The sequence below is a fragment of the Dermacentor andersoni genome, chromosome 7, assembly GCF_023375885.2.
Source record: "Dermacentor andersoni chromosome 7, qqDerAnde1_hic_scaffold, whole genome shotgun sequence".
Taxonomy (NCBI): domain Eukaryota; kingdom Metazoa; phylum Arthropoda; class Arachnida; order Ixodida; family Ixodidae; genus Dermacentor; species Dermacentor andersoni.
Window position 1 is genome coordinate 68178701 of NC_092820.1, and position 10367 is coordinate 68189067.

Genomic DNA, 10367 nt, shown 5'->3' on the forward strand with positions numbered 1-10367 from the left:
ACATTGTCAGAAATAGGGGGTTTCGTCTCCTGACTCGGCTACCCGACGACGCCATTGTCGCCGCTGCTTCCGCGAACGGCATTCCTCGCAGCTGCGTGTCGAATTATGTCTCGAATTCCGACTCATCCGTCTTTACGTTGGTTTTCTAAGAATCCTCCCAAGGTCCGAATTCGCCGATCTTAACAATGTGCAGAAAAGCCTGCCAACTTGACTTCCCTCTTATGTGCGAAGCGCAAACGTCACTGTTAGAGTTACTGTATATGCTACCACAGGTAGCAGAGTTGCGCGTAGGTCCGCCATCTTGCCTGGGAAGCAACCAAATCTGTGCGGCGAAGCCGCACTCCGTTTTTGCAGGCGGCATGCCTACCGTATCGTCGATCGACAGTTGGTGGTTTTGCATCGCTTTTGGACTGCTTGTCCGCCTAATCGCAAACAAAGTGCATCGAAACAGCTGACTGCATAAGATCGTCAAGAAAAAGGCGCCGAGATCGGTCCCCACCGAAGCTTAGGCCTAGCGTATCCGCCGAGTCCGTCTGCATGCTCTCGGCGCGCCTAGGCTCAGGGATCAAGAAGTCTAACATGGATAAATCACTCTATATTTCAGCTTTCACATCGGTGTTCTTAAATAAACCATTTTTTCATGTTTACAGTGCCAGCACAAGTAGCGATGGGCGCCGATGTGACGCGTCATAAACACAGGTATGTATGTGCTGTCGCGGAAGACTCCCGGCACTAGCCTGCGCTTCTCTGACGAAGATATATGACTAGACAGACTGGAAGGCATCACTGAACTAAGAAAACGTTGCATATTCTTCGCGTGAAGAACAAGAAACAGCTATCCAAATCAGTAATAACAGCCCATACAGCGTCCCGGGTCGGCGGTTCATTTAGGGCTTTTTTCAAAGTTAAAATGCCAGTCGCAAATGAAAATCGATGTTGTGGCACTTCCGAGCATGCTACTGAATACGGACAACAAAATTTTCTTTGTGGTACAGGCGTGAGTTTTATATGCAGGGCGATAGCGCATCTACCATGACTGAGCGAGATATCTCTGTGAAATCAAAACTGCTTCTCGATCCTCGACATGGCATATTATCCAGTGATTTTCTCTTCATGGCGTGGCGCAGTGGTAAAGTACCCGGCTTGGGATCTGTAGGTCCGATGATCGAATCCTGGTCGGAGCTTTTTTTTCTTCTTTTTTTATTGCACCAAATCGCTCTCTGTTGCTTTTTGTATTCCAACAAAATATATACGGTGTCCAGGCACCGCGTATTTAACGCGCTATAGTTATTTTTCGCACCAGTACCCAGTGCCTCCGAGTACGCAGCGCCTGCCCAGCATCTAGCGCGCGGCACTGGGCCCATAATCCGGCGCTGCACTGAACACTGGATAATGGGTACTCGGTTTTGCATTAGGGATACCTGCTTATGTGCCAAAGCTCTCAACGTGTAGGCAGTCTAAAACATTACTGGTGAATCAATGACCAACCATTAGTATTTCGACACTGGTACCCCATTAGACTTGCTTCAGAAGCGTACCCACCTACTAGCAGGCACTGGATATCAGCCACACTGGATATCAGCCACACCTGCAAGTACCACCTCATTATGTGCCTTTTCACTGCAGGGATACCAAAAGTAACCTTCTGTGGAAGTGTAGTGAAAGTTTTTCTCTCACAGGATTGACATAGCTACATTGACATAGCTATATAGCTAGCTCTCCGCAGCTAGCCCGCACGCGAACAGCGAACGCCAAGGTCGGCCGGATTCGCTTTGAATTTGATTGGCGATAACTTGTGTCAATCCAGTTCGCTGCAGCGGCGGCGTCGGGAAATACAAAAATTGGCCCGAGCATCTGCTTCTCCGCAATGCACGGTTGCTTGACTACCACGTGATGACGCTCTGCCAATAGAGGCGCTAGCGGCGTGATAAAACAGACGCGCAACTCTGCTACCTGTGGTAGCATATACAGTAACTCTAGTCACTGTTGGTCAGCGCTTGCTTTTTTTTTTGGCCGCCGTTCCTGCGACCCGGTCGACGGAGTGGAAAGGGGGGGGTAAGCGTTATAGTGCCCTGGTCGTTCGAACGCTTAGGGCCCAAAAGCGTTAGGTTCACCCAAATAGACGCTAAATAATGGTTTGGCTTGGCTCCGTATATTATTTTTAAATAGGTGGCGCTAAAGCGATGAACGCTACGAGAGCCCTGAATCGGTGCTTCCGTTCTGCCCGTGCGGTCTTCGCCTGTGTCCGTGGCTGTAGAGAAGTGATTGTAGCTGTTTGATGTCGTTAAATGTGAGAGCTTGTGGCGAAGTGATTGAGTATGGCCGTAGTGGTTCTGCCCATGTAGTGTTTTGCGGACTTCACCAGTGCCTGTGACTGATCGTGTTGCCCAATAGCTTTGTGGAAAGCGACGTGGTTTGTGTGGATGTCATCGCAGCTTTTGCCAGCTCCTGGGTGGCCCCTGTGCCAGTTATTGATGGCGTTGCCCAGTAGCTTTGTGGAAGTTGATGTACCTTGTGTGGATTTCGTTGCCGCTTATGACTGCCTTAATTATAGGTGGTCACGCTGCTTTTTGAAGCGCGTCCGAGCGCGAGAAACTTCACCGATTTTTTGGTAAACAACGTGGACGTCTCGAAATGTTAGCTAGAAATCAACTAGCAGCAAGCCAAGTCTGTATTTTGTGGTTTTTCGAGCTTATGCTCATGCGAGCAGCAGAAGAACAAAAGGTCCGTTACATAATGTCAGTTCCATAAAATCAGCTTTGCCGCAATACAGTCATGATATGCGGTGAAGCATACGTAATGTATTGCGGTAAAGTATATGAAAAAGTAGGCAGGGACCACTGCGTTACTGGGGCGATTTTCTTGTATTATGGTCATGGCCGTGCACGAACAAGGAAAAATCACGGTCGATGCGCATGGCACAAACCTTGCCAAAGCTTCAATTGAAAAAAAAAAAGAAAGCGAATTGGAGTGGGTGATGCCAAAAACAAAGCCTTGACTTTTGTATTATCAAAGCAGTTCCGAGAATAGTCAATCATATTCCAAGCTCCTGCATTATTTGATTGCTTAAAGTATATGCATATATTGTGCACCAGCCTTAGCACCATTTCTAATGTACCTTAATTATGTAAGTTTAATAACACGTGGCAAATATATAATTTGTGCTGTATGGTGTTGTGCTGTTTATAAGCTGCTGCTTTCATGTGGTAATGTGTACATTAGCTGGAAGAGTTGATGCATCCTCCTTATAGAACTCAGTGAAAGGTGAACCACCTGTCAAGCCATCATTGTTCTTGCGGTTGTACACCAGATTTCACAAACATGGGGATAGTTATGATATAGAAAGACTAGCTGAGGTTTAACATATCCACATGCATGCACAGGAGTGCGGGAGTCGACCATCTATCTCTCTAACTCAGGTTGAATGTGCATACTTGAGTAACGTGTAACGCTTGTTTGGTGTCAGGTTTCTTTTATTGTTAGCCTAGTTTGTGTGTTTCTCCCATTTGTAGGTTTTAGTGTGTGTTGCTGTGTATGTATATAATTGCTTCCAGAGTGGCTTTCTTGTTGCTAATAAATTTAGAGAAGGCAGCGTTCTTCATTTTGTGCATCAGACAGCAAGTGAGCATGTTTCAAAGGATGTTGGATTTTGTTGCCATAAGCAGCAAAAAGGCATAAGCATATAGACTGCTTGCTGGAGGTACTCTTTATAGCATTAAGGATATTATCATGCTGATAACTCTGTGCACAATAATTAGAAAGATCTCATCATGTCTGATATGTCTTCTTGCCACCATGAAATCTTGTCAGATGCATAACACGGGACATACACCACAGATCTTGGCCAACCATTCTCATTTGTGGTCTCGACCTCCTACCATTGAGCAGACTGGTCCAAGAGACAAAACATGCAACTTTTATCTGATTAAATGTAGTGCATGTTGCACAAAATTAGATGTCAGGTGTTATTGTTGACACAGATACATATCTGTGAGCCTCATAAACTAATGTCAAAAGAAAGAGAGTAATACCCATGAAATGCACTCTTGGTAGGATGGCAGGACCATTCTCTTGCAGAGTTAAATAACAACCATGCAGCAGTATCATGATATCAAGCTGAACAATAATTCACTCCAAGAATAGGTTTCTTCATGCAACATTGCACTGATAGTCTTGAAATACAATACCCATTGCTAACAGAAGGCCTTCCAAATTATGCATGACAGGAGGGCATAATTTAGGAAGCAAGAATGAAAACGGAGCCGGTTAACTATGAAAGTTGTGAATGCAACTCTGGAGAAGTTAGAAAAATGAACCAAATGGAATAGTTTAAAAGTAAGTGGTTTAGAGACAAAAGGCCATTTTATTCCATGCCAGAAAAGCAAGCAGAGGTTGAAATGCTTTCCACATACATACCTTCAAGGTGCATGTACAGGGTCTGTCCTGAGAGTAATGTCAGTAAGGCGATTAAAAATCATTTATTGAATTTGTTGTTACAGAAAGTTTAAAAATCTTCAAATACTCTCCTTTTGCGTCAATACATCGGCTCCAGTGAGACTTCCAGCTCTCAAATGCGTTGCGGTAGTACTCCTCCAGAATGGCCTTTAATGCTGTGGTGCTAGCTGCTTTGATCACGTCCACTGTCCCAAAATGATTGCCTTTCAGGGGTGTTTTGAGGCATGGAAACATAAAAAAGTCGGGGGGGGGGGGGGGGAGCCAAGCCTGGGCTGTACGGGGGCTGGGGGATCGTTGGCACCCCTGCTTTAACCAGGTGGTCGGTGACGATGAAGGCACTGTGGGCCAGCACATTATCGTGGTGCAACTTCCAGTTGTGTGAAATGTCCGGCCGGATATGTTGAACCCTGCGTTTCAGTCTTTCGAGGACATCCACATAAAATTTGGAGTTCACAGTGGTTCCAGGTTCTTCAAACTCATGATGAACCAGTCCGTGGATGTAAAAAAGAAAGAAACGATGAGCATGATCTCAATCTTTGATTTGCTCATCCTGGCTTTCTTCTGGGGAGGGGATGAGTGTGTGTGCCACTCAGATGATTGCCTTTTGGTCTCCAGGTCATATTCAAATACCCAAGTCTCGTCTTCTGTAATGACGTTGTCAAAAAATTTTCGCTCACGTTTGCACATGTTGAGATTTACTTGGCACGTTTCCACGCGGCGTGACTTTTCGTTGTCAGTGAGCACTTTTGGAACCATTTTTGTGCACGCCTTCCGCATGCCGATATCGTTTGTAACAATTTCATGAACTTGAGTTTTCGGAACGTTTAACATGTCGGCCATTATACGAACACATAATCATTGGTCTGAGTTCAACAGTTCCCTCGCTCGTGTCACATTGTCAGTCGTAGCGGTCGTGGATGGCCATCCAGCGCAGTCCTTGTCATCGCCCTCTTCCCGGCCTTCCAAAAGGCCTTGTGCCACCGAAACACTTGCCAATCTGACAGGGCATGTTCTTTATAAGCAGTCTTGAGCATAGTAACAGTTTCCGCAGCGGTATTGCCAAGTTTCACACAAAACTTGATCGCAAATCTTTGTTCTAATGAGCGCTGCATTTTCACTTGCACAAGAATAAAAAACAGCTCTCACGGACAGGCCCGTCCAACACTCTCCAATGTTCGGAGCACACTGAGTGACGGACCGCTGCTTAGCTGGATTCTGTCACTACTAATTTCAACCAGTTAGACCGCTCTGACATACAGTCACCTCACAATAAATTTACTGACATTACTTTCAGGACAGACCCTTTTTAGTGTAAGGAAGAAGAAGTGCGCCGTGCCGAGCTCCGCAGCCGGATCGCCAGCGCTACTGAAGTGGGGCTCGGGCTAGACGCTGTTCCTGGTGTGTGACTGGCTAAGCCTACGCTGCTGCGTCTTCTTGTCCGCGTCCTTCGTGTCGTCCACGGCCGTGTCGGACTTCTTTGCCATAATTGGTGGAGGTGCGGGGTAAAGGACCGAAGAAAGGCGTCGTGACTTTTCGTATTGAGCGGCAAAGTTTTTCGGCAATTACAGATATGGCGGCACCTGTGTCAATGAGGGCAAGCACAGAGACACCTTCAACAGCGACATCAATAACGTTAGGCGGCGAAAGAAGAGGGCTTAAGCGTTGCGGCGATGACGCAGTTCTTGCCTCAGGAACTGCGCCACTTAGTTTTCCGTGTCAGCAGGAGAGGGACGTCGACGCATCGGGGAGGGCGAGCGACGACGAGGAGAAGGAGAACGGCGGTCAGAAACTTGACGAAGGCTTTGGCGGGGAAGGGGTAAATCGCGGTCAGGAGCGTAAGGCAACGGATGGTCGTACGCGGCTGTGCGTGGGTCGTCACGTGGATGAAGTGGACGGCGGCGGCACAGGCGTGCAACGTGACCGGGAATACCGCACGAATAGCAGATGGGCCGATTGTCCGCTGTACGCCAGGGATTCATTACTCGATGGACTGGAGGTCGTGGCGGCGTGGGGGTAAAAACAGGGCTAGGCATTGGAGGCGGAGCCCGGAAGGTCGGTGGTCGTGGTCGTGCGACGGCGTCGGCGTAAGTCAATGGGGCGGTGAGTTGAGGCGCCCGTTCCTGAGGAAGGGCCTCGGACACTTGTTCTTCTATAACGTGTCGTAGGGTCGGACTAAGGGACGAACTTGACTCCGGTGGATTGGAGATGAGGGAGAGCTGGCGAGCAACTTCTTCCCGGACGAAAGCCTTGATTTGCGAGAGGAGGGTGGCATCAGGAAAAGGAGAGGTCAAGCCGGACAACGATTCCTGATGGGGAACAGGACGGCGGGTGAGGAGGCGTTGACGGCGGAGCTCGTCATAGCTTTGGCACAGTTCAATAACTTGGGCAACAGTAGAGGGGCTCTTTGAGATGAGCATCTGAAACGCGTCCTCGTCGATACCCTTCATAATATGCTTGATTTTATTGCACTCAGTCATGGATGCATCGACGCGTTTACAGAGATCGATGACATCTTCGATGTAGCTGGTAAAGTTCTCACCAGGCTGCTGAGAGCGCGACTGCAGACGCTGTTCGGCACGAAGCTTTTGAACAGCAGGGCGGCCGAAGACCTCGCTGAACTTTGTCTTAAACATCGCCCAGCTTGGGACTTCACTTTCGTGGTTCCGAAACCACAAGTGGGCTATTCCGGTGAGGTAGAAAGGGACGGTGGTCAATTTAGTAATGTCATCCCATTTGTTGTTCCGACTGACGCGTTCGTATGATGAGAGCCAGTCATCAACGTCATGGTCGTCAGTGCCACTGAAGATAGGAGGGTCCCGCTGGCGGAACGTGCCGGGGCATACGGTATACTGGGGAGCAGGTGGTGGTAAGCTCGTGGCGCTTTCGGTGGTCATGATGGCAGGGAGAGTCCGGCTGCGCAATTCCAGGATTGCAGGAGACCCAGCAAACCTCCACCAATTATGGCAAAGAAGTCCGACACGGCCGTGGACGACTCCGCACGGCCACAGCACAGCACGTCCAGCCGGTGGCTGCGTGTACCGCCAGACTTGAAATTCAAGGTGTGCTCTACACAGTCGAGTTCGTCGTTCTTCCCCACTGTTCCCACGATATTATTTTAGGTTGGGACTTTCTCTCCCGTCACCAAGCTGTTATTGATTGCTCCCGTGCAGAAGTCGCCTTCTCTTCGCTTGGCAATGCCATATTTGATGACGTTTCGCTTTCCTGCACCAAGTTGTCCCTCACTGACGACATCCTAATACCTCCACACGCATCCGTTCTGGCATCTGTATCCTGTTCCGTTGCCTCCGACGCCACCGTACTCTTTATACCTTCAACTGCTTTCGTTCATCGCCACCTCTCACCACTCCCAACTGCGCTGCTTGGCCTTCAAGCTGGCGCGACTCACCTTCCTGTATACAATTACTTCCCGTTCCCGATTACGTTGCTTCGCGGTGAATCTCTCGGCACGGCGCACTTCTTCTTCCTTACAATATATATATATATATATAATTGTGTACAATCAAGCATAGAATCATTGCCTTCTACCTGTGCTAACGTATGGGGCAGAAACTTGGAGGTTTCTTGGAGACAAAAAAGGACATTGTGTTGTCATGTTGGAAAGCACTTTTCCGGAGGAGGGGTGTGTCAGCCACTGACATAAATTTTAATGAAATTTATACCAATATAGCTGACATAAAATGTTGAGCTGTCACGAAGTTGAATCAGTTTGGTTTGACAACAGTCTCAAATGATGTTAAGGTGGAAAAAGGTCTTCTTTTATGCGCCTTCTTCAGTGCAAAACACACAAGCTTAGGGAATCCATTTCAGAACCATTGTGTCGGAATATAAAACATGGCTTCATGTTTCAGAATTTCTGCAGACACACCTTGACAGGCTGGGAATCAACGACCAATTCCTTGCTGCCAGCTCTCAGACTGTTGTACACTTCCTGCAGGAGCATAATCTGGGAAAATGGGCAGGCTTTAGTATAGATGCAGAAGTTCTATACAATTCTTTGCCGCAGGTGCGTCCCTTGCAGTTTGTTAAGGACTGCATACACAATCAAACAGGTTAGCTGGAATTTGCTGAAAGGTGTAAAATTCTTGTTGCAAACTTTCTGGAGCTTCTTGATTTCTATTTAAGGTCAATTTTGGTCTAGTGGGAAGGTAAAATATGTGTCCAGAATGCTGGCATCTGCATAGGTTCTGGTGTTGCACCAGTGCTCAGTAATATTTTAAGTTATGTTGACCAGAAAATAATCAAAACCTGAGTGGGCTTGCTCTTAAAATTTTCAGATACGTGGATGAGTATTTGTTTTTCATCAGCAAATGATAACTTTTGCAGAGCTGTCATCGAAGTACTGAAGCTATTTAGAGAACAATAGCAAGGTTTCAACTTCACTTTAGAAGTTCCAGAAAAAATATGTGCTGCAACTTCTTATATCAGGCTTACTTTTATGTGGGATCACGTATGCTGGGGATATCAGTTGAGAACTTCTAAGCCCCTTCTTGATTATAGGTCTAGCCATTCAAAACTTATTAAGTACAGTATTGCCACTCACACAATTAGAGATGCCCCAACCAAGAGCTATCCTCACCTTATCCTTGAAAGTGTAAGGAATCTGGTGACAAGGCTTAATGAGGCAGGTTATTCAGTTTCAGTGGCTTTTTTATATTGAAACACGTTAATTAAGGAACTTAAGGTGCAACCAGGGTGGAAGAAGCTTAAGGAGCAAGAGCGGAACAAAGTTGCCATTATCCCCTCTATTAATTGTCGCACAGGCAGAAAAAGGTGGCTTCTAAGTTCCAGGAGAGGATTGGGTTTTCATTTAAATATAAGCTGAAGGGAATATGTGAAGCAATAAACAAGCACATTCTTCACAACAGGTGTCTGAGCAGGGAGGACTGCAAAGTGAAATATAGCATACAGTTTGTCTCTTGCGCACGAAATGTTGTTTATTCGATTCCTTTTTCTTGAAGCCTACAACATATATATCAGTCAGACTGGAAGGTGCTTAAACATTCGACTAAGGAAGTACCATAGTTTCTTTAAGGGTTTTTGCGCATCCACACCTTTCTGTGCATTGTTGCAGCATTGGGCGTCATCCAGTTTTTGAAAGTACTATTCTGCTGTTCACACACGTGTGAAAAGCTCTCACATGAATTAATGGAGGCTTATCACATTAGAAAGAAAAGCTCACTAAGTGTTAGCCAGCCATCCATCTCGCTGCAAGATAGCGAGGTTGCCGTGTTAGATCTTAAGTAAAGCCACTGAGTTGCATTGTGCCTTAGTAATTGTTTTTTTACATTGATTAATCAGCCGTGACATGTGTGTTGCCGTCAAAACATGTTCATTCGGTGATGTGAAGGTTGTTTTGGTATGTATCTGCATATGCTAGGGGGCCGGGTGTTGGTCACGTGATGTGTGTTATATATTGGTTGTTTTCTTTCAATAAACTTCATTTGATAGTGCTTTATCCTGTCCCGTTCTATTACTTTTGTCGGCATCTGTCATGCAGTAGCTGCCATGAAGCTTCAACAACTTGTCCAATTTTCTGTCGTATTTTCTATCGTATGGAGCATTAGAGTTACGGAATGGGTGCCATGGTATATGTGTGTGTGTGTGTGTGTGTGTGTGTAAAGGTAGAATGGTGGTAAGGTGGGGTGGTAAAAGTAAAATGAAGAGATTTTCACATCATGACTAGTCTTTTTAACACATTTACCTACAAAATTAAACATTCTGTTCTTATTAAGCACCTTGTACATAGGTATTCATATTACTAATAATCTTCCAATGCAAATGCATATCAACTTTTTGAGTAATGCTAATAACTGAACACATGGCTTTTTGTGCTGCAAGTTTTCTTGGACTCCTGCTTCCCTTAAACTTATACTGTATAATATGCTTGTAAG